The sequence below is a fragment of the Rhinolophus ferrumequinum genome, chromosome 24 (genome assembly GCF_004115265.2).
Source record: "Rhinolophus ferrumequinum isolate MPI-CBG mRhiFer1 chromosome 24, mRhiFer1_v1.p, whole genome shotgun sequence".
In the NCBI taxonomy this organism is placed as follows: Eukaryota; Metazoa; Chordata; class Mammalia; order Chiroptera; family Rhinolophidae; genus Rhinolophus; species Rhinolophus ferrumequinum.
This window is the reverse complement of record NC_046307.1, coordinates 9870825-9895331: the sequence shown is the minus strand read 5'-3', so window position 1 is coordinate 9895331 and position 24507 is coordinate 9870825.

Genomic DNA, 24507 nt, shown 5'->3' with positions numbered 1-24507 from the left:
AGAACGAGGTCTCAGGGCAGAGCTGGTGGGTATGTTTTTGATATGCGTGAGGATGCCCATTCCTCCTTTGGAGCAAGAAATTCAACAACATAACATTACTTCAAGGATAAAATGCAGACTAACTTGTATGTGGTGCCATGTATTCCCTCCTAGTTCGTACCAGACGTGTCATTTCTCTTTTCCTAAATGCACCGAGTCCTCGGTGGGATTCTTTTTAACGGGCTTGGAGGAGCTGTCTTGGGAGTGCTCGGGGGAGGGTGAGAGGCTGCCTGGAGGCTGCATTAGGGAGATGCATCTTGAGGAAGGGCAGTGTATTCCTTCTGGAGCTGTGAGCCAGGCAGAAGGAAAGTAATTATATCATTACTTGTCACTCTTGTCTCAAGGGGCCACCTTAGCTGACTCTCCCAAACTAAGGTTTACTTTTGACTTTGTAATTTACAGACTGATACACATGCATGCTAGTTCACTCCTAAATCTTTCTGGAACAGCTGAAGTGTGCCTGACACAGCAGGCAACACAGAAGAGGAAACGCGGTCTTGACACGGAGGCTGTTACAGGTTCGCAGGGAATGTGAGACAGACCACAACCCATGGAGGTGCCCAGCAGGATGGGAAAAGGGCAGAGGAAAGGCACAGAGAAAGTCAAGGGCGAGCACGCACACTGGATGCAAAGACTTCAAGGAGGGAGGAGGAGGCAGCCTGGCCCTTGGAAGATGAATAGGATTTCCACTGGTGGAGACGGGGTGGGCAGGGCTTCAGGGAAAGGCCATCCAAAACGCAAGTGTAGACGGAGAGACGAGGGCCATTTGGTAAGAGCCTCTGTGGAGGGAAGTCCTGGGAAAGTGGCTGGAAAGCGTGAATGAGGTTCTCCTGGGCTCTGAAGATGCTCAGTGCGTATTGAATAATATTGAATAAATGTGCGAGTTAATGGCTGAGCCTTTATTTATCTGACAAATATTTACTGAGTGACTAGTACGCGCCGAACACTCTGCTAGGGGCTGGATATGCGGCTGTGAACAGAAGAGAGAAATACCACTTCTTTGTGAGTTTACATTCTAGCAGGGCAAGCCAGACAGTAAACAAATAAATATAAGGCGTGAGTAGTGCACGCAGTATGTTAAGAAGAGGGAAGCGCAGGGGAAAAGAATGAGTAGAATCGCGTAGGGATGGGAACATCCGGGGCGTATGTATGCGTGTTTGGGGGCACGTTGCAGTTTTGACCAGGGTAGCAGAGTAGGCCTCTGAGAAGATAACATTTGAGCCATTTGAGACGGATGTAAGGAGTCAGCCAGGTGGATATTTGGGGGAAGAACATTCCAGGCCGAGAAATGGCAAGTGCATAAGAACACGATGCAGGAGTGGACCTAGTGTGATCAAGGAAGAGCAGGAAGCTGGCGTGGGTATGGGGGCGGGGGGTGAGTGCAGCGTCAGTGGTAGGAGAGAAGGTCAGTGAGCCAGTGGGGGCCTTGTAGGCCAGTAGGGCTTTGGACTTCACCCTCAATGACAAGGGGGCCTCTGGGGGACTTTGAGTAGAAGAGAGTTATGATATGACTTCTGTTTTAAAAGTATAATATCATTCTGTGTTGCGTGAAAACTTGACCCTTTTGGGTCCAGGATGGAGACGAGACCAGCTGGGAGGCTGCTGCAGCCTCCAGGGGAGAGGGGTTGGTGGCCTGGGCTGCAGTGGTATCATGGAGGTGATGAGAAGGGTTCTGTTCTAGACTTGGAAGGCTTCTTAACAGTCTGCATGTGGGTGTGAGAGATGGGGGAATTAAAGATGGTGCCACAGTTTCAGCCTCAGCAGTTGGGACTGAGAAGGCTGTGGGTGAAGCAGGCTGGGGTGGGATCAGGAGCTGTTTTAGACATGCGATGCTTGTTGACATCTGTGTGGAGATAGAAAGGGCAGCTGGCTTTCCTTGCCTGGAGGTCTGGAGAGAGGTTGGGGCTGGAGGTGTAAATTTAGGGGCCGTTGGCCTTTAGATGGTATTAAAACCATGAAATGGGATGAAATCACCATGGCATTGATGGAGAGATACAATGACAACCAGGGCTAACATTTTATTTCATTTTGAAGTGTCAGGCGTTCTGTTAAACACGTCCCAGCATTCCCTCTCTTGGTCGCCACCACAACCGGATGAAGTAGGAGCTGTTATTTCCCCCATTTTACAGAAGAGAAGCCTGAGGGTCAGAGGGGTTAAGTAGATTATACAAGATCACACACCTACTAAAGGCCAGAGCCAGATTTGGCACATAGGTCTGTCTGACTCCAAGTTTTTTATCATTACACTGACCGACTCTCTAAAGCATGGACCTAATTTTGTGCATGGTGGGGGATCCACTGAAGTTTTTGAGCAGAGAAAGGACTTGGAGATATGGGCTAGCAAGAGGCATCTGGAACCTGGGGACTCCTAAAGAGTGCACTGGGGAGGGAGAGGTAGAGACCAGAGGCAGGGAGTATAGAGAAGATTTGGACTCCCCGGTGGGGGTTGGAAACGGCCTGGAGAGGCAAGTTCCTGAAAAGGAGAGAACCAAGGTGTGGCAAATGCAGTGTTAGGAACCTAATGTTTGTGTCTCCTCATGTTGAAGGCCTAATGCCCAGTGTGGCTGTCTTTGGAAATGGGGCCTCTAAGGAAGTAATTAAAGCTAAATGGGGTAATAAAGGTGGGTCCCTGATTCAACAGGGTTACTGTCCTTATAAGAAGTGACACCAGAGAGCTCCGTCTCTCTGTGTACACTCAGCCAGGAACGGCCACGTGAGGACACAGAAGGGGGCTGCCTGCAAGCCAGGAGGAGCAACCGCCAGAAACTGATTCAGCCACAACCTCGATCTTGGACTCCCAGCCTCCAGAACTGTGAGAAAATCAGTGTCTGTTCCTTAAGCCACCCAGTCTGTGGTGTTTTGTTCTGGCAGCCCTAGCAGACTAATACCCCCAGACTCTTGGGTATTCTGGCTTTTCCCAGAACTGTGTCTTTTTGCCAGGCTACCGGGCACAGCCGGTTGGTAGCTGGTTTCTTAAGGGACTTCTGCCCTCCCGCCTCTATACGACTCAACATATTTGAATGAACCAAAAGTCACTGAACAATTATCTAGTGATTAGCTTTCTTGTAGAGTCCAGAGAGCATTGCTGGAAGAAAATTGGTAAATTCTTTTCATTCTTAATAAAACCTAACATTATCTTGCTAATGCCTGATATTAGGAGTTCAAAGTCATTTCTATACCACTGATCTTCAAAGGAAGATATTTCCTAATTTATTTGACAAAGCCTGGAAAAATGCCGGAGCGGTTCCTTTCAGATGGGAATTTTATTTTTGTTTTTTTTAAAAAAATCTTTTAAGTGTTTTTGTACAAAAAGTGGTGTAATTTTATTTTTCATTTTAAAACACCAGAGTGTGGGGAAAGGATGTAAGTAATGACAATAACAACAAAAAGATGCTTTTATAACATTATTTTCACTGTTTAGAAAGAAAAAAAAATCACTCCAACAGGATTGGAAAAGTCCACAGATGAAATTCATTTTCTTCTCTGAAGGATGGTACCAGGCCTATTGATTCTGTGTCTTGTGTCCAGTGGAGCCACGTTGGTCTCAATGGTGCAACAGTTCCCAGTACAGAGAGAACAGCCCAGATTTCTGGGCGCATGGCCTGAATGGAAATGTGGGAGCGTGAGGGGATTGAACACCTTTCCCCACAGAATTGTGCGCAAGAAGCTACTTCCTGAGCCAGGAATGGAGACAGGTCCAGCAGCAGCCCACACCCAGAGCAGAGGGGTGGCCGAGGCCTAGAAGCCCTGCTTTTGCCTCCCTTCCCTTTCCAGAAGACGGAAACAAACAGTCAAAACATCATGCCTGTGAAGAAAGTGCAATGTATGTTTAGAAATACTGGTAGAGGGAAGCATCTTAGGAGTCAGGAAAGCTTTGCCAGTTTTTACTACAAGTGGGAGAAGAGCGCCGTCAGGGAGATCCCGCCATGAGGTAAACAGACTTGGCTTTTCTAGAACCCCTGTAGCATTTCCAGTTTCCCTTTACAATGAACTGGACTTCTGGATTCGGCATTTTGACTGCATATGGATTGATCACCGGGAGACTGCAATCCCTTGCCCGATCCCAATTATCTAGTCACCCCACTGCCTAATGTGATGGTACCTTATAGTCCCGTAACCGGGAAATTCCATCTTTTTCCAGAGGGGAATTTTAGAATACTGGATAAATTGGCATCACGGTCGACCTCTCCCACCAGCCCTACCCCTTCCCTGCTCTTGGCTTCCTTTGACTTGCTGGGTTCAGTGGCAGCAGGGACCTCCCTGAGCATCCGGGCCCTATGAGGGACAGGACCACCCCCCCCCCCAAGTACGCTGGCATCCTGCTTTCCACCCCTGGTCTGAGGAGACGCAAGTGCTGGAGCTGTGTGATTGAGCTAGTGGTAAAGGGGGCACAGAGACGTGCGCCCTGTGCTGCCAGGTCCTCGGGAAGTGATGTTTCTGGAATCTTAATGCTTTCTCGCTATTTTTTCCCTGAGAAAACCCTTTCTCAGTAAAAATGAGTGGTCAGCGGCTCTTGAGGCTCTATAAATTGATTCAGGCTCTGTCCATTACAGGTAGCTTCTGTGCGAACAACCCATATCAATCTTACTCAGTCAGGGAGGGTTTAAAATGGCAAATTTCAGAGTAAAGCCTTAACAAAAACCATAAACAAAACTTCAGAAGTAATGGAAGTGTTTATAAGCATCTGTGGAATTCCACACAAGAACAATGAGCGTGGTTTGGGTGCCAGGAGATTGACTGAGGCGTTGTGTTTGCAGTGAGAGAGAGAATATCCATCTTTATTTGGCCTCTGCTCAGGGAAGCCGGACTTGGAGAAGCGTAGATGTGAGCAGGACTTCACGGTTAGGCTCATGAGAGGGGGTTTATCACTGTCAGGGGCAAGTCTAGCTCGGGAGGCTGCCACTGGGAGTGGAACTCGAACTTGCCAGGGACTAGAGCCTTGAGTCCACCATGTACCTCTTGTTGTGGGAAAGTACAAACATTGCTGTGAGCGCATGATCCCAGCACGAGCCGTGGGGGAGTCGGAGCAGAGTGTCTATGTCCTGTTTTCCAGCTAAGGAAACTGAAGCAAAGACTGGTTTCCGAATCCCAGAGTGAGCCATCATTGTAGCCGGGGGAGAGCCAGTGGTTCCCAGGCCTGTACCCTCCCTGTCTCAGCATTTCCTTCCTCCCATCTTAACTCCACCTCTTCATCAGACAGGTATTGAATCAGCTCCAGGCCAGGACCTGGGCTGAGTGCGGGGTTGTGGGAAGACATATGAGTGTGCAAGTGTTTTTACTTTCCCCCTCTGGGAGGCCCTCTGTTCCTCTGCTGGGAACTGTACACAGGGAAGTCAGCATGCTGGACAAAGCCCCAGTAACTGTCATTCATTCAGTCATTCACCAAGCGTTTATTGAGCAACAGCTATGTTCCAGGTTCTTTGCTAGGTGCTCAATAAATAGTAAAGTGTGCAAATGTTAGTGTAAGGAATAACTTCTAAGGGTGGCCCAGCAGGGGTGAGATTGGCATGTGGGCGGAGTGGGTGGAGGATTCCCCCAGAAGGAAGGGCTGAGTTGGACTCTCAAGGAAGACAGGGTTTGGGGAGAACAGGCAGTTTCCAGGTGGCAGAAGCTGAGTGAGGAAAGGCCCAAGGCTGTGAGTGTGGGAGTTGTGTAGATTTGGGCCAGCAAACCAAACAGGTGGGCCACTGTCACACGTGTGTGACATTCCACAGATGTTCTAGCAGTGTCAGCTGTGGGATGGGCCGAGCTTGGTCTTCTGGAGCTGTTGCTCTGGACGTTGGCGTCTTTTGGCTGCACCCAGGAGCTGAAATGCAGACCCCTAGAGCTGGGAGTGGGGCTGCGGTGTGCTGGGAGGGCAGCTGCTCTTTCTTCCAGTGCCTTCTGTTCTTCCTCCCATCTTTGGCGTCAGCTGGGTCCCTGTACTTCCAGGAAACTGTTGAATTATAAGCATCTGACCCCAACAACCCTCAGCTCTGTACCAGGCAGATCTAAATCAGACTGTGACCCCTGTACATATCTGTTACTTGTCCTGTGTCCCTCTTGTCTCCCCAGGCAGCCCTGGATCCCTGAGGGCAGTCTGTAGTAGTCCCAGAGACCCGGCGGGCCTGGACACGTGGTGACTGCTGCCAGGTAAAATAGAGGAGACCCAGTTCGATTTGAATTTCAAATAAGAAATAAGTAATATTTTAGTAAATGCATGTCCCAAATATTGGAACATCATTAGACTAAAGAATTACTTGTTGTTTATCTGAAATTCAAGTTTAATTAGGTTTTCATTTTTTTCTTAACACTCAATCTGGCAACCTTCCCCTAAAAGGCTCACTGATGGGTTATTGAAACGCAAGGATTTCTAGGTTCACAGGACAGGAAATTAGTCACGTAGAAGCAGAGACTAGAACCGAGGTCAGGAGCCTCAGCTCTGGATCAGACTGCTCAGGTTTGAATCCCATCTTTCTCATGTACTACCTATGGGGCCTTGAGCAAGTTACTTACCTCTCCAAGCCTCAGTGTTCTTATCTGTGAAATGGGAATGGTGATATTCCTACCTCCTGTGTGAGGAATAAGTGAGATGATGCCTGAAAGTCTGAGCACACTGGCACTTATGAGTCTCAGGAGAGTAGTAGCCTCTATTATTGCTGTTACTATTATTGTTGCTGTTGTCATTGTCACCTGATGGGGCCACACAACCTCTCTGGAGCTGCCCCAGGAAGACCTCTCTGCTCCCTCTCCTTCTGCCTCTCTTCCTCTGGGTTGGTCTCTCCTGGGAGTCCCCCTGGCTTCTCCTGTCCCCTGAGTGTTGCTTTCCAAGTGACACACACTAGGTTTGCTTAGACCCATCAGGCCTCCATCCCTGCTAGAAACAGACGTGGCTGGGGTAGCAAGTCCTTTGGCAGACTTTGTAATGGGACATAGATCATTACAGATGGGACTCAGCTTTTACAAAATATTTTAGGAGGTAGATAAATTAGATCATGAAAAGTGCATAAGGGACATCAATTATGCAAGAGCCAGAAGAATGATTATAAAGTGATCTGGCCTCAGTTTTAGCTCATGAAACATTTAACTTTGGCCATTAAAGTAGAAAACATCCTTTGTTCCCTACTTCAGAGAAGTGGGGTGGTCCTACTTGCCCCAGGGAGGTTGTGACCTCCTTCGCTTGTGAGCATCTGAGGGGTAGAAGGCCACCTGGGAAGTGTAGAAACTGGGACTGGGCTCGTTGGGATGGAGAAGAGTCCTGGGGGCCCTGGGAGCACTGGAGCCAGCTGAGGGCTCTCCTGGTTCTGAACTCAGGGCAGAAAGTACACACCAGGACATCAAAGGGAAGTCATTAGATGTCGTGAGTCCTGGGTCCTCACCGCCCTCTCCCGCAAAGGTGTCGTGCTTGGCCTACCTCTGCCCAACAGCAGCACACACCTGGCCCACAGTGGGCTGGCCTCTACCAAAGTTACCCGCCTGGATGCTGAGGGGAGAAGGGGCAGGTGATCGTGACCCTGCCAACGGTCCACTTGCCTTCCTCCATGAAACTCCAACGACTGTGGCTGGTCCCAGACCTGGCCATGAATTCTGCCTCTGAAAGAACCCAGACCGTACCCCGAGCCATACAGGCAGCTTACATGAGTGTGTCTCAGCCCTACTTGGATGATGTGCTGTGACTGCACAAGGCAGGCACCTTCTTCCTCCTTCTCTCGCCCCTGGGGCGTTGGGCTGGGCACATGGGGCTCCAGGCGAGCCTGTCGGGGGTGGCGAGGGTTAGTGACCAGCTACAGGTGACATTCTCAGACCTCCTTCCCTGGGGTGGATTCTTGTCATCCCGTGGCCCGTTCCTCTGGGCCTCCACTCCTTGCTCCCAACGTCACCATGCTTGTTTCTGCCTTGCTGCCGCGCAAGATCAAAAACTTTTCCTTGGAGGGGAGGAAGTGGTGCTATGGCCTCCTCATTAATATCACAGGCTCGGGATTCTGGCAGGGGTAAGATCATATCCCTGCTCTGCCACTCACAAGTTGTGTGACCTTGGGTAAGTCACTTAACCTCTCTAGCTCTCAGTCTTCTGAACTGCAGAATGGGTCGTGTCGATGCCGACCACATTAGGCGTATAAAGTAAATTCTCTGATGCGTGTTCTTCAAGCAATGGTGTGTTCTGCTCAGGATGGAGAGATGGGTGTGGGACCTTTTGCTTTGCTCAGCCTTTTAGAGGTTGGAGTGTGGGGGCAGGCACTTGGCCTCCCTGGCCTCAGTTTATGCATCCATGAAATAGGCTTAGTATGTGGTCAGATTCTCCATAAATCTCAGCACGTTAACTTTGCAAATGCTGAAGCCATTTCTCACTAGGGTGTACCCTACCCATGTACTTTAAACTTGCATGATTGAATCATTACTATATACTGTTATGAATGACACTGGCTAACATTTATCTAAAGCTTCTTGTGGTACAAAGCCTGGGCTAAATGCTCCATATGCATTCTCCTCTTTAACATCATAACTCAGTGGATAATGCCGCTTAGGTCTGGAGATGTGAAGTGACATGCCCAAGGCCATAGAACTGGGGAGGTATAGAGGCAGGATTTGAACCCAGGCAGGTGACTTGAGGGCAGAGAAAGAACAGGCAGGCCTCCCCAGGAGGAGCTTTCCTAAGTCCTGCCTGTGAGCCCACCTTTCTAGAATGGGAGGGACTATGGCAGGGGGTGTGAGAAGGAATTTCTACTGTTTCCTACAAACCTAGAAGAAGGGGCTCCATGAAGGTGATTTCATTTTCTCTTGTATTCCAACGTCAGTCAAGCGGCTGTAACTTTCCTTGAATTGAAGACGGCTCTGGAGAGAGAAATACTTCCTCAAATCACTTAAAGATGCTTGCATGCTAAAAAGGACAAAGTAGCCCATTACATAGAGGAGGAAAAGGGCAGAGGGCTGGCTCAGCCATCCTGTGTGCTGACAGCTGAAAAAGAGTTGGATGTTGATCTTGAGGTAAAAAAATTTCGCACACAGTGGAAGGAAAGTTGAAAAGATATTGCCTGGAGCTCAGACTAGGCAAGAGATCCCACCGTGATGAAGGAAGGCAGAGGACACAGGAGGGTATGTGTCCATGGGGCTGGGGCTGGATTGTATATAGATTTATACACACATAAGGCTCATTTATTGCCCAAACCAGGATGCCTCTGAGAGTGAAAGGTGTTATTAATAATTGCACTGGGATGATAGGCATTCACCTGGGACTGTCCTTGGGTACAACTGTGGATTAGTCCTATTTATTAAAGCCACCCTTTGGGCCTCTGATGAACAATGTCTTGTCTGGTTTGAGTTGTGTCCACATGTACGCGTCATATACCAGTTGACTCACCTGCATCGAGCTTGACCATTAAAAGGCAGAGAAGGAATCTTGGAAAGGGAAAGCCACAGAGCTCCTTAGAAGGCTGGGGGGCTGCACAGCGTGAGCATTTGGGTTTCTGTCCTTGGCTTTTTCCACCTAAAGGGAGTTTCTAGGGGTTTGGGAATGACTTCTCCAGCTCTAAACTTGGTAGTCTCTGCGTATGGGGGTGAGGATGGTCCTGACCACTGAGGGTGCAAAGCAATAACTGGGATTCTCATGGGCGGGAGTTCCCTGGCAGCCCTGAGGCTCCTCAACAGCTCCCTGGTAGTGGGGGTACTTACAGGGCTCCCCGCCCCCCCAAGGCAGTGTGAGTCCTGGTTCCAAGGGCTCCTTGGTTGTCCTCAGCACGGAGCCTGCAATGAGAACTCAGCACATTGCCATTGTTTCTGGGGGCAGCCGGCAGGGCCGGAGCGCTGGGGCCTGGGGACCTGTTTGCCGTTGTGTCTCCCGCACTAACCCGCTTTACCTTCTTCTACCGTAGGTCTTGGGTTGTGCAAACCCATGTGTGTCACAGCTAATTGACAGAATAAGGTAACTGCTGGCTTTCCACTGAAGAGGGACTGAAGCTATCCTTTCTGTCCCAAATGGAAAGCTCACAGGGCCTGTCCCTGACAAGCCCCCGGGGGACCATGAGAGGCCCAGCCCAGTTCAGAGCTCTCATTCTGGCCATTTGCAGTAGCTAGAGGTGACAGAAAGACAGAACATGGCAGTTCCCGTCCTACCATATGACTGCAGAAGGGGAAGAAGTGGTTCCTGTCAGGTGGGGTGCATTTTTCCAGAAGTGGGGAAGAATGGGGCAGAGAAGCTGTAGTGGCTTTTCTTTCTTTTTCCAACAGCATTTGTACCAATAGAAGCAGAATCACAGTGGTAAGTCTTTGCTAATTTGATTGAACAGACAGTATTTGATTTAAATGTGTATTTCTTGATTAGTAGTGAGGCTAAGCATTTGCCCCCATATTTGTTGGCCATTTGTATTCCTGCTTTGTGACTCACCTGCCTGTGGCCTTCGCCCGTGTTTTGTAGTATTGCTGAGTGTTTCGGGGGGTGGGGTGGGGCGGGTGAATCTGAAGTTGCTGTTTTCCACGGTCTTTGGTGGGTAATTGTGTCGACTGTGTTTGTTCCTGCCTAGAAGAAACCCAGCTGAGCCTTCGGGAGACCAGTGTGGAAATCCAAGGAAAAAGCTCTCTCCTTAATCAAATGTCTCGTATTATGAATGGTTATTAAATGTTTTGTGTGAGGATTGTAATTACTGGTTAACGCCAATATCAATAGCCTCAGCTAATCAGAGTGTGACACTAATTAGAAGGTTCTGAGTAGCCCCGGACGACTTGTCTGTAACGCTTTGGGAATTGCCGTAATTGCTGGCAAGCTGAGCTGGGAAGTGGGCACGCTGGCTGGGAGGGTGCACGTGTGTCCGTGTCAAAGCCCAGTCGAGGGGCAAGGTAAACACAGTGTGGCAGGAATCACTCTGTTGGTTCGGAGGGTTTCCCTCAGGTAAGCTGTCTTGCCTGGTGTGTGCCATGGAGAGCCTGCGCCCCCCACCCCGACCCCATCCCTAGTCACGTGGCGTTTGGATTAATGAGATCTTGCTCTGAATGGTGGGAGGTTTCCAGCCTGAGAGGTGGGACCCTCAATCAGATGCCTGTGTCTATGTCCCTCCAGCCCTCCTACCGCTTCCAACACACACACACACACACACACACACACACACACACACACACTCACTCTCTCTCTCTCTCTACACTCACTCACGGCTTAACCATTACTGGCTTTGTTTGTCTGGAATATTTCTTTTTGAGAGTTTTGTCCTACCTCTAGTGGGGGCAGCTGACCATGCTGCAGTGAGAGTTACTGGCTGCAGAATGGCTGGATCACATCCCAGCTTGGGCCACCCAACAGCGTGTGCAGTTTGTGGGAGAAGGCAGGGGGCTACAGTGCTGGGGCCTGATGTCTGGGTGGGCGTCATGCTGGGTCAGCCATGGGACACCGTCTCCCTGTTTCCTGGGAAGTGGACTAGAAATGGTCACCAGGGACCAGTGGAGACGGCTAAGAATGTGCAGTGGGGAGCCACAGAGGAGGGTCGAGGAGACCAGACAAGCTGCCGTGGGCGTCCGCTCATGGTGACACCTTAGTGGGGGAAATGGCTTGGGGGTCAGAATCCCAGCCCCGCTGCCCACCCGTTCTGGGGCTTTGGGAATGTCACACCACCTCTCAGAGCCGCAATTCCCTCATCAGTAAATAGAAGCTAACGACACCTGGCTTCCAGCGGGCCCTTGGAGAGGCAGCACAGGCTTTTTTAGGGCACCGCCTCTGGAGACCCTCAGCCAGCCTGGCTTCCTACCAACGCCTCGGCCGCCCCAGCTGCTGCGACCAAGTTATTTAACCTGTGAGTCTCAGCTTCCTACTGTGCGCAATGAAGATGGCAATAGCACCTACTCACTGGATTACTCGGAAGATTGAATGAATGGTAAGGAACTTAGAGCAGTCAACACTACACAGGGGCTTGTTAAATATAAATAAATAAAGAAAATGTCATGTAAGTTGCCTGACAGGTGACCAGGCAGCACTAACCACGTGCTTAACACACCTGCTGTGCCCAGTGCTGAGGACACAAGATGTGCGTGAGCCAGACCAGGGCCCTCTCCCTCCTGTCTGGTGGCAAACGCAAGGAGACCAGCCAGTGAACAGGATAAATGCAGCCTGTGTTTGTGCCACGAAGAAAACTGATGCAGGGTAACAGGGACACGAGTGACGAGGTGGGAAGGAAGGTGATTTTAGGTAGACAGAGCCAGTGGCAGCTGAGTGGACACCTTAACGAAAGGAGGAGTGAGTTAGGGGAAGAGGCAGAGGAAGAAGCAGGCACAGAGACCGCTGCTTCGTTGATGCCGTGGCTGCTCTGCCCGAGTCCCCTTGTGTCCCTTCTCATGCTACATACACGTCTGTGCCTTCTCTCCACTGCCCGTGCCTGTGGCTCTTTGTTGGCAAACTGACCTCAGGCTGCTGGAACTGCTTTTCCTCCACACTGAGCGCAGGAGGTAGCGCGGGTTTCCATCTCCCTCGGGGGCCACCCTGAACCAATGACTGTTGGGTGCGGGGGTGTGTCTGCCAGCCCCTGGGCGCCTGGTAGGGAGTGTCCTACACTGTTTTCAGGGCTCCCCAGTGGCACGGCGGCACAGCCACCCTCTGTGGGATTTTGCTAGACTGCGCTTGCTCACCTGGCCTGCTCCCCTCCCTGGGCCTGGCTCCTTGCCTTGGAAGGAAGGGTCTCAGAGGTGGGAGCTTTACAATCCTTCTGAGGCCCATTCAGGGCCCCTTTAAAAAGAAGTTTTGTGGAGGGCTTTGCCAGGGTTGAAACGCCAAGGACTTTCTCTGCTTTAGAGGTACCTGCTGAGACCCAGCCTTGTGAGATGGGTGCAGTGGACCAGTGCACATGCAGCCCAGCACCCCACAGGCTCGGAGTTCCCGTGGGCTCTCCTGGGGACCCTCCTTCGAGGACAAGGGCCAGGCAGAGCCCACTTCAGCTGTGGTTGGGTAGAGCTGGAATCCATTTTGCTTCCTCAAGTTAAGACAACATTTCCTCAGAAAGCAAGACAGTCCTTCTATTTCTTCTAGAAATTAAGTACCTGGAATATTAAAATGCTTGGCTCTGACTTTCTGGCCCCCAGGGGACAGTTTTTAGGAGACATAAACTCCTTTCTCTGCATGAGACAGAAAGGTCTATGATGAGCTTCCGTGGGGGTGGGCTTTCTTTGAGAAACATTTTTCCCGGCTGCACATCTTTTCATGATCTGGATCCTAAAGTGGATGCTTCAGGTGGCTATAGCCTATGGCTTGATCCCCAGGGCACATCTGGTGGGCAGATGTGGAGGGTCTCTGTTCTTGGGTGCTGGGCAGCCCCTCAGTGACCCCAAGGACCCCTGAGAGGCCAGGAAACCCCAACTTAGGAGCTCTAGTACCCACTGACCAGCTGAGACCCCCAGTTTCCACAGAAGCAGCCAGTGGTGTCTGGCTGGGAGCGTGGGGTGGGGGAATCTGATTTGATTATGGGAAATTTTAACGTTACAATATCCAAACCTTCAACCTGAATTTCCACTTCTTTGTGTCCATTTTAGAAACATAGTCCTAATGTGTACAAAGAGACATTTATGCAACTGCTCATTGCAATTAGTTTTTAATAGTGACAAAATGGAAACAACTTTAAATGTCCTGCATATTAATAAACTGTGGAATAGCCATATTAGGACCTACTATGAAGGGTTCACATTCCTTAAGGTAGATGATATGTGTACAGTGTTGTGGAAAGACCCCCCCAGTGTTATTACTAAGTGGCAAAGTAAGTTGCCGACTAATTTGTATAACATGCCATTTATGTTAAAACCCTCCCAGAAGTGATTACTTTATTTGTTTACATACATCAGACACCAGACAAAGCAAACTGAAAACAGTGATTAACTTGGGAGGGGACTGGAATTGGGGGTGGCATCCTCCAGGCTTCGTATCTACAGTTTGACTTTTAAAAATGAGATTAATTTTCAAAACTACTTGTATAATTAAGAAGGTTATAATAGGACATGAAGTAATGACGCCTATTATAAGAGATTGTGTTAAATACAGAAAAACGTCACCCTGCATCCCACTAGTAGCATTTTGGTGCATTTCCCTCCCAGCGCATTTTCCTTCATGCATTTCCACATAGTGTTAAGCATACTGTATAGGTATACTCTGTACCCTGCTTCTTCTTCCTAACGTTTTGTCCTAAGTACTTTCTGCGCTGTTTCGAGCTCTCTATAAATATATTTAATAACTGCATAATTTTCTATTGTGTGTATTTAGCCAGTTCCCATTTTTTCTTCCCATTTTAAAAGTGATCTCTGTTTGCCTAGGAAATCTTCCACGAGTCTGTGAGACGACTGAAATCGTTACTATTCCCATGCCTGGGGCAGTGCCAGTACATGGGGTGTGAGCAGTGTGTGCAGGCACGTGTGGGCACATGTGTGTCCGTGTTTGTGTGTGAATGGCGAGATGGGAAGCTGAAGTACTGCCTCAGAGGTGGCCTGGCCAGGGCTCTCCCAGGGGAATTTTATGCAGAAGAGGCAGGGCCACATATTGAAGCCAGAAGCTGGTAGGTCAGGTGAGTGGCACCTTTTGGATACACCAGTCTCTTCTGTGAAATAACTGACAGCAGATGGCCTGGGAGTGTTCCCTGCTGCAACGCTAGAATCCTGGGTTGGAGACTTAACTCATCACTAACTCTGTTCCCCTGTCTGGAAAAACTTTGTCACCAGCCCACAAGCCATTTTGTGATCTGAATTCAGAAAAGGAGGTTTCCGGAGGCATGTCCTCTGGGTAATCAAGTCCAGGTGCGGCCTTGTGGTTTAGCCCCCCAAAGAGGCTCTTGTGGGCGGTGGAGAAGCAGCTGTGCTCATCCTGCTTCAGGCCTCAGCTTTCTGCTCTGAGAAATGAAGCTGCTTGGAGCAGGGAAGAGACGGAAATCCCCGAAGGGCGATTTAAGGCTACAGACGGGACTATTTACAATGATGTGGGCAGGATTAAGGGATCCAGCAAGGGCTGGTGAGGCACCTGGGGACTAACAACACTGGGCAACCATCAGACCCCTGGGCTTGAAGGGGAAGGGGAAGGAGCTGTGAGGAACTCAGGGAGAGCTGAAATCATAGGAGAGAGACAACTGAGCAGAATCTGAGCCCTTAAACTGTGTTCTAAACTGAGATTTGGCACAGAGGGAGCTGGGGAGTAAACATCACCACCTCTCTGTCTTCTCATTTCCAGTCTCCTGCTGGTACTGTCCATTGTCAACCCTATAGAAAGCCCGAGGTGACAAGGGAGCTTGGGTATTGGGTCTGCTCGGGCCAGCTACCCAGGGCACAGAGCAGGGTTCTTCGTCTTCGGAAGGGAAAAACTATGGCCCCACAGAATGGAAGCACAGAGTCCCATCAGCCATTGGATCTTAGTGTGATGATGACAATTCAGTTATATGCCCACAAGGAATCTAATTTAAAATGTTAGCCTCTAACGTGGGTCCTTCATACAAGGTAGTGGGAAAAAATAAACAACACAAACACACATGCTGCTGTCTGCTCTGCAGCTGGTCATGAGGCATTCATTGGTGATCATAGCTTTGGTTTTTTCACCATCCATTCGATATACCTCTGGTCCTCTGCTAGCACCTTTGCTGGTTGGCTTATTTTAACATGGTGGTGTGACCTAAACCTTTGTTCATACAAGATCAAGCTATTGTTGAGTATATGAATAGCTTTTATTCTTGTTGTGGTGGCTACTTTCTGCATGGGCCTATAGATCAAGTGACTGGGGAAATAGGTGACTGGAATCCACAAAGACAGTCATTTCATTTACATGATTATTGCGAGCCTCGTGCCGGGAATGCTCTCTGGTGAGGATATCTGTGGGACATGGGTATGTGCACACATACTCTGAACTCACTCTGAGTGGCCCTTGCAGATGTTGTCTTTGTCACCAATGTGTCAATCTTATTGTCAGTGACTTATGGTTAATGCTAGTGACTGACTATAAATCAGTGTGTATTTATCAGGATCTTTCTCCTTCCATGTGATACAGACAACTACAGGTATTTCCTGAGTTTCTGCCACCAGGAGGATTTCCTCTCCCCACTGTCTTTCAGGGTTACCCTTGAGTGGGATTGCAGTATATTGTCCCTTCCCATCTGACTTGTTTCAGCATACTGTGCAGGCCATGCTTCCCCCTCCTCTCTTCATTGATTATGGGGAGCTCCCTCTGTGCCATAGGTGGAGGTCGAGGCTGATGTGGTGCAGCAGTAGGAGTAAGTACCATAGGAGTTCGAGCCGCCTGCTGTATAACCTTCCAACCTGTGCAGGTTTGATCTTATATATACCACTTCCATTCAACAAATGGAATTCTGCTGTCTACTTCCGATTTTATGATTCAGCAGATCATATAGCATTCAGTTCATGATGGGCGGTTTGTGTCACATCATCACTTAGTGTCCCATGGTCTGGTGTTGTCTTTTCCATGGCTTAGGAGAAAGCCAGAAGCTGCTTTGTAAATGGAGTACTATTATTAGCAGAATTCTTACTCTCAAATGGGACCTGTGCTGCAACTTTCCTTCTAAGGCTTGCTAGAGGCTCTCTATAATGTCTCTATCTGCCACAGATATTTCCAGTACAATTGGATGTGCTGGTTCACCAAATAACAGAGCAACAGACCAATATATAGCCAGGACCTTCTGTAGAAACTTTTCTTGATGCAGACCTCTCTGAAATTGGAAGACTTGTTATCTAGCAAAAGGTCAGAACATGATGCCCAAATGTGGTATATGTTTTATCCACAATCCAAAGAGGCGCAATCAAATGTCATGCTTTTCTTTGTGGTGAATGGTGGAAGGAAAGCAACATTTTTTGTCACTTCAGAGAGAATATTCCTATCTGTTCTAGATTGCTGTACTCTTACAAACTTTACTTATGTATCAGGTCCTTGAATTTTTACAGGGTTTGTCACCCATTTCTGGCATGCATTTGTTTTCCTAAAATATAGGTGATGCTTACTCACTCCTTCTCAACAGGTCCAATTTGCATAATTATATTAATGTAATAGATTACTGTGATTTTCTATGGGATAACGTAATTAAGACTATATTGTGACAGAGAGCAGACTGTGTTGTGACAGAATTGGAGCGTTGACATAACTTTGGGATAAGACAATGAAGGTGTACTGCTATCCCTGCCATGTAAAAGCAAATGGCTTCTAATTATTTTCATTGATTAGGATTTATTAGATCAATAACAGCTTACCAGATTTTTGTGCTAAGGAAATATGGTTTCCTTGTGTGAGGATGAGAATCTGCTTCAACCAGCAAGGAAATTTCAAGAGGATTTAGGGGTTCAAAGTTCTCATCTACCCAAATGTCTCTATTCCATGTATCAGGATCTTACTTCTTTTCCACTAGTGCCCTTACCTTAGCAGATCAATCTCAGCTCTACTGATTTTTTGGGCTAAGTAATTGTTCTCTCTCTCTCTCTCTCTCTCTCTCTCTCTCTCTCTCTCTCTCTCTCCTGTGCATTGTGGGATGTTTACAAAATCTGTGGCTTCTATCTATTAAATACCAGTAGTAGCCCTTTTGCCGCCCAGTTGTGGCAACCCAAAATGTCTCCAGACATTGCCACACGTTTCCTGGAAGACAGCTTGCTCCCATTTGAGAACCACTGCCTTAGCACAAGAGACCTGGCAAAGATCTGTATTCATTGGTACTTGAACTCTGTTATGCTTATACTTAGGCTTTGTATTTGATCCTAAGCCATAGCTGCCTTGAAACTATAGATAATGAGAAACTCTTTCAAAAACTGCCATGAAGTCTTCCTGATTTTCTACCTGTTCTTTTACTCAGGAATTCAAGGTTTCATTTTGTCCTGCCTACAACAGAATACACAGGAAAGGACAAAATGAAAACCTACAGTCAGAAGCAGTTGGCACATCCCAGGGTCTTTGTAATCACCATTGTCACTATAGTGACAGGGTGTCAGAGCTACTTCAGCTCCCAGCACTTTGTCTTCTATCTGTACTCTGTCATATGCCATCACCGGTGACTTGAACAATTGTACCACTGCTTACTACAGATGATCATTATCCCATGTACCCTTAGTAAGAAGCTTATCCATGCTCTCATCAAATAAGTGAGTAACCCAATCCCCAAATCCTATTTTTAGTGCCTATTTCTGGGGCCACTTCCAGTACCAATTATTGTAAAAGTCAAGAGAAAAATGGCACGTTCAAAAGAGTAACTAAAAAGAGGTTAATGTAAAGACTATTCATAAAGGTGTGAGCAGGATGAAGGGAACCAAAAAAAGGATGGTGAAGCACCCAGTAACTCCAAAGAGCAGTGAGCCTTCACCTCTCCTGGACTGGAAGAGGAAAGGAAAGGAGCTGTTCCTGGAACCCAGTGAAACCTGTCAACAAGGAGAGGGGTCTCTGAAGTTGTTGTAGCCTTAGGCAGAAATGTGGCGACTGCTAATGCTGCTTGGAAGGACAGAAGATGGGGACAGAAATACTCCAACTTCTCTCCCTTCTTACCCTCCCATTTCTGGGTGACTCTTAGTGGCTGAACTGGAAACCAGGAGGAAGGAAACCCACTTATGCAATCTAGGCAGGTCAGCCTCCCGCGGTACAGAGCAAGAATGGGGTGGAACATGGAAGACAAACCAGGACAGTAGTTGAGTAGGGATATATATACATATATATATATATATATATATATATACACACACACACACATATATATACATATATATGCACACACACACATATATATACACACACATACACACACACACATATATATACATATATATGCACACACACACATATATACACACATATATGTATATATATGAACTTCTTTTGTAATAATTTAATTTCTCAGCTCCCCCAAAATTTAAAAATCACCTAATCATTTTTGAGTAGTAGTGTAATAAATAATGATATATTATTTATTTCACAATTTTAATTAAAAAATTAAATTTATAATTAAAATTAATTTATAATTTTAATTTAAAAATCGAGATCAATATTGTTAAAGTTTGTATGAAGTTTATTTCACAGATAGCTTTGAGTATATAAAGAGAACAAATTAAACTCTTTTGCATTTAACAACTGATAATAATTTAATAATAATAAAAATAATGGCTAATGTTTATTTTGTGCTTTCTATATATTTGGTACCATAGTAAGTGTTTTGCACGCATTGGCTAATTTAATTTATTTATAATCTCTTTGCCAGAAATAACATACTGCGTGTATGGGCAGTCATTTTTTTTTTTTTTTTTTAAGATTTTATTGGGGAAGGGGAACAGGGCTTTTTATTGGGGAACTGTGTACTTCTGGGACTTTTTCCAAGTCAAGTTGTTGTCCTTTCAGTCTTAGTTGTGGAAGGTGCCATTCAGCTCCAGGTCCAGTTGCCTTTGTCAGTTACAGGGAGCACAGCCCACCATCCCTTGTGGGAGTCGAACCGGCAACCTTGTGGTTGAGAGCCTGTGCTCCAACCGAGCCACCCGGGAGCTGAGCGGTAGCTCACTGACTTCATTCTAGTTGTGGAGGGAGCAGCTGGCTGGCCCATGTGGGAATCGAACCAGCAGCCCCATTGCCCAGAGTTCACGCTCTAACCAACTGAGCCACCCATCCGCCCCTACGGGCAGTCTTTATTTTTAACAAATGAAAAGCCACATTGGATATAATCATTACTATATTTTCTTTTTGAACATTCAAATTTTGAAGTGCTAAAGCTATCTAGATGTGTTATACGTGATTTCTGATCAGATGGCTGCAACTTACTTAACTGGCAGAAATCATACCAGGGTGATTTTATAGAATCATTACCATTTTTTATAGTCTTCATTAATTTGTTGTATTTTAACATCCGTGTTTCTTATGCTTCTTGACTTTAACCAATGGCCCATTATGAGTATAAATTAAATAATGCATGGCTAAGAATAGGATATTTAAAGGAGTATAGTGAACAAACCCACTATGGATGGCAGTTAGCACTTGGTCAGCTAAGTTACCAATATATTGAGAAACTGATTTGTTGACAAATTGATCTGATCTTCACTAACTGCTATTCTTGTTCTCTTAATGCACACCAAAGAGTTCTTTAACTTTTAAAGAATTATTTTATGTAATTATTTTTTTAAAAATGGAAGTGGACATCTTTGCGGATGAAGATGAACCCTTGCTACCATCTCTAACCCCCAGAAGGTTTCTAGATGGCTATTTATGTCAGGCAGAGCAAGAGGCACCTTTGGTCCCACTCTGGTTTTGCTGGTGCTGATGCTATGGGCCAAAATAGCTATTCAGGGGGCTGGGCAGGAATGACCAAGCCCCACAGAGTGGAGAATTGGCTCCCAGGAGGCCTAGGGTCCAGCATGTCAGTGCTGGAAGAGATACGGGGGTTATATGGTCCAGGCATCTTTTCATATTCTTTACTGAGGAGGAAACAATCCAAGAGATTTGCCAGCGTCAGAGCCATGATGAGAGCAAGCACTGTTTCTTTTCTCCTTATAAATGATTCCAGACAACATTTGCTGTTGAGCACATTTCCCAGGGCCCCTGAAGATCATGGATCCTTATTTCCTGGCAGGCATGATGGAGTCATGCCATGCCGAAAGGCCTGCTGAGGCTGGGTGAATGGCAAAGAGGGACATTTATCTCTGGAGTCCGGGAAGGATTTCCAATCCTGACCTCTGATGTGTACCTGGGGCCTCTCAGGAGGTGTAGGTATGTGTGGTTCTCTTGTGGATTTAGGAAGAATACCCGAAGAACCTTGTTTGAAGTCAGGAGCTGCTGGTGAGGTTGGCAAGCAGAAGCTGAGATGCACAGGCTTTGGGTCCTATTTGGAGAAGCAGTGTGGCTTCCCACACAACAATCTTTGTGATTCACAGGACAGACCTGAGATCCTGGAACACCTAGTGTAAAATGCAGGCGAAAAAGACTGTGTGTCTTGAGCGTCAAGGTGCCCTGGCAGAGGTGCTAACTTCCTTGTATTGAAACGCTTTTCAAAGTCTTTTATATTGGAGCCTTATTCTCTCCCACCACCCCCCCCTCCTTTTTTTTTTTTAAACAGAAGGCTCTCTGTTCTCTGAGGGAAGATTGGGGTAATCTTTTTGCTGGCTGATGGCTCTGTCTGCAACCCTGCAGAACAGATAAGCCAGGTGGCAACAGTCTTGGAGCAGGCACAGAGCAAACTTTCCACAAGACAAAATTCTGACTCTCTGCTGATGTGCCTGCAGCAATGGCAAGTCAAGTGTTTTGGTTCCATTGGTGTTCTTCTGCAAAGTGTAGGGAAAATTCCATTCCCACTCATTCAGGGAGGTCTCTGTCTCCCTCTTGTTGTCCCACCTCAGGCTAAGGCTGAATACGAGTGCTGAGTATTCAGTATTCAGTGAGGCTGCTGCCGCCTCAATGGTTACCCAGAGCTTCTGGTTCTTGTCCTTTGGGTTCACTGGGCCCTTTGGGAATCATTGAAAATGCTGGATCATCTCCTTCACAAAATGCCCACTGCACAGGCAGACTGCGTTCTGGAACAGGCACACTTTGGCGGTTGGGTTTGTGTTCACAGACCATCCAGAAATCCATACACTTGAGGTTCAGGATGCTGAGGTTGATAGCATTCCTAGTCGTGGTTAGTGCAAGTCAGACCCCTACCCACTGCCCGTGGAGAGATGGGTGCTGGGCCCGGATGCGGACCCCACATGGAGGATTTCTTGCTGTTGGGAAGAGTTAGCTGTTCCAAGTGCTCTACTTGGTGTTTCTGACTTGGGTTCCCAACTTTTTTCTCCTGCTTCACTGACTCAAATCTCCTTCTCTTCCATCAGTACAAGTATTTTTCAAGGCTGATTTATCCTTTGTCTCTTCTCTCTAAACCTCCTCCCCGAATAATCTTGACCATCCCGTGACCTTTTTGCCAGTGATCTCCCAGTTTTCAGTCCTGCATTCTCTCTTGAGCTCTAGACTCATTTCCAGTTGCCACAAAGATGCCTTTTAAACCAGCACCCCTCCAGAGCCCCCACCCTCCTGGACCCACCCACTCTACTCTCTCTCTCAGCAGCTTCTCCCAGCTGTCTACAAAAACCATTGATGGACTCCAGAGCAACACTGTGTGTGTGTGTGTTTCCTTCTCTCCACCCCCAATATCATGGCCTGCTTCTGGCCCCGTTACTATCCTTCTGGAAGGTTATGAAATTCTTCCATGCACCTCTTAGCTCACTTGTCTCTTGAATCATATTCTGAATTGTAGCCATGCTACCTCCAGGCTTAGAAGCCTTCTTTGCTCTAATTTCCTGTAGCCCGGTAGATCCAAACATAGACACACTGAAGGCTCTCCACGGTCAGGACCCACCTGTAGCAGATGTTGTGATGCCCTGCTCACATCCCTGAGGTCTAACCATATCCGCACACACAGGCCCACCGTGCACCTGCCAGTATCTGCGTCTCTGTGTTTTAGGGCCGACTGTATAGATGTGTGAATACTGGGCTCTGATAGCAAAGCCTACTTTGCAGGGCCTGGGATAGGTTAGAAGGGCCTATCGTCCTCCTTACCTCCCAGAGCAATCCTCAATAAACGAATGGCTGGTGGTGTAAATACTCCTGGTGCCTTGGGTCGGGTATTCTGAGCTACATGCTTCTGCATTGGCTCCCAGAGTTGCCATGGGCCTGGATTCCAGAAGCCCTCAGAGCCAGTGTTTCCTGAGACCACATCCCAAATATACCACTTACACTCAAGTCTTTATTTATACTTCTGGAGGAACCCAAATTAAGTCACCAGTTGACCTTTTCCTACCCTACCCCTCCCACCAGGGGCTGTGCCTTTCCCTGACCATCTCCTGGTTCCATCTGTCTTTGTACCTTTCCTTAAGCCAGGTCCTCTACCCAGGAGGTATCCCCATCTCTGCATTCTGGAATCCTGCCATCTGTAGGTTCGCCTGCAAGGTGGCCTCTTCTGGGAAGCGAGCACTCCCACCCTACTTTCTGTCTTATCTGTAGAAATGAGGTATTTAAAAAAACTGTTTCAGCCCCTGCAGCACCTAACCTGGAGCTTGGCACTTGGACCTTCAACAAATGCTTTTTGAATTAAACTCCCTCCTCTCTCCCAAATCAACGTTATACTGCCACTCACTTTACTAAAGCCCCATTCTGAGACTCAGTGGCAGAGTGCCCTGCATTCTCTCTTTGGAGGCAAGCTGAATCTCCTCTTCTGAACTGTCCTCCAAGCCAGTGACCAAGAAGGGCTTTTAAAATTCATCAGGCAACCAATATACTCAGACAGTGACCCATGCGTTAGGCACCGTGCCTAGGGGGATAGAAAAATACAAGGGTGAGTCTTATATTCAAAATGTTTACAGTTAACCCATTAATGAAGGGGTCAGCACACTTTTTCTGTAAAGGGTCAGGTAGTAAACAGTGTAGGCTTTGTGGGACACATATGGTCTCCTGTTTTACAACCCTTTAAAAATTTAAAAACCATGCTTAGTTCTCAGGCAGTGCAAAAACAGGCTGTGGGCTGACCCCTGCATTAGTTCAATGATTCATCGAACTAGCATTTATTGAGCACCTACTGTGTGCCTGGCACCTCTTCGCAAAGTTACGCTTTCTGACGGGTCCCCTCTAAGGCTAGGTACATACCTGGCACGGTGTGGAATGTTCCTGAGAAGTTGAAATGAGTTGACTACATTGCCGACCGTGGTCCTGTGCTGGGGACCCAGGGAGGGTTGTCCTTTCCTGCATTACTCTTGCTTCTTCTCTTCATGGCTGCTCTCTAACAACGTGGCTGTCTCAACCTGATTGCAACTTTAATTTCAGCTAGAAGTCAGCTGTCTCCGTCTTCCTAAATTGCTGCCCCTCCTGAGTGAATTTTGTGTGTCAGGGCATAATCTGATTTTTGCTTTACTTTGGACACTGACTCCATATTAGCCTCCTAACAAGCCTCAGTCTTTTACCTCTTTCCACCACGTTGGCTTCCTGCGCTTCTCTGGTTATCTCTGCCTCCCTCCCTCCTCGCTGTGCTCCGCCTCTGGCTGCATCCAGTTCACACCCCTTCCTGCCTGTCAGGGGCCTCCCTAAGAGCCACTGACGGCCTCTCTGTCTGTCTCTCACAGATATAGTCAATCTCTTCCACTGCTGGCCCCCAGGGCTCTGCCGGCACAAGCCCCATGTCAACCTGAGGTCACAGCCAGTCAGTAGCCAATGAGGTATCTGCTTGCAGGCTGCAACCCAGAGGTGGTTTTTTTTCTTTAAATTACTTAATCAGTTAATTAATTAATTAATTAGTTAATTAATTAATTAATTAATATTTTATTTATGTATAGCTGGCATACAGTATTATGTTAGTTTCCAATGATAATATAGTGACTCGACATTTATACACCTTACATTGTGGTCACTACTCTAAGTCTAGAAACCGTCTACCACCATGAAAGTTATCACAATGTTATTGACTATATTCCCTTGTACCCTTTTCACCCATCTCTCCACCCTGCTCCCCTCTGGCAACCATCTGTTTTATCTCTGTTTCTGCGAGTCTGTTTTTGTTTGGTTCATTC